The 546-nt window shown below is 43.4% G+C and overlaps 1 long non-coding RNA gene across 1 annotated transcript in view; it reads right to left on the bottom strand.

The window, feature by feature from the left end:
- Positions 1–546, bottom strand: part of LOC107750127 (uncharacterized) — a 9,202-nt gene that overhangs the window by 7,896 nt on the left and 760 nt on the right. The window contains exon 2 of the long non-coding RNA XR_001641117.1: positions 221–249. This is a non-coding gene — a long non-coding RNA (uncharacterized LOC107750127). The remainder of the gene's footprint in view (positions 1–220; positions 250–546) is intronic.

Below are 546 nucleotides of genomic sequence, written 5' to 3'. Positions count from 1 at the left end.
CACACACTCTCACACACACACACTCTCACTCTCACTCTCTAACACACACACACTCTCACACACAGCTTCTCTAGCATAATCACTGGTGTGGCGGCACTCTCAGATTTGGCTAGTTTTCATCACTGATCCACACACAGCTGTCGACCTCAGATGAGCCGTCAGTGAGCTCGTGCGCGTCACATGATCAGATTACGGTCAGTGAGACACTGAACACACTTACCTGTCGCTGGTGATTCTCGCTGGACGGACCTACGAAGAGAACAGGACGAGAAGAGTGTTAGCAGAAGTCAACATTAAGTCACACCTGTGCCTAGCGCACATGTAACAGGTTTTCTGAACAGTTATGGACAACATCATAAACATCATAAAATGAAATTCAGTATAACTGTTAGAGAGCTCACACTCGTCTCGTTAAACATGGCATTCGTTTCATTCGTTTTAACGTTTTCTTCCAGAAGCACCTAGCAACAAATGTAGCTATTTTTACAATTTATTTGGCAACTTTTAGCAACTTTTGATAAGTGACTCAAACAATAAAAAGGCACA

The sequence above is a fragment of the Sinocyclocheilus rhinocerous genome, unplaced genomic scaffold (genome assembly GCF_001515625.1).
Source record: "Sinocyclocheilus rhinocerous isolate Xijiao unplaced genomic scaffold, SAMN03320098_v1.1 scaffold722, whole genome shotgun sequence".
Lineage (NCBI taxonomy): Eukaryota > Metazoa > Chordata > Actinopteri > Cypriniformes > Cyprinidae > Sinocyclocheilus > Sinocyclocheilus rhinocerous.
The sequence above is the reverse complement of the archived record's forward strand: the minus strand, read 5'-3'. Positions and strand labels throughout refer to the sequence as shown.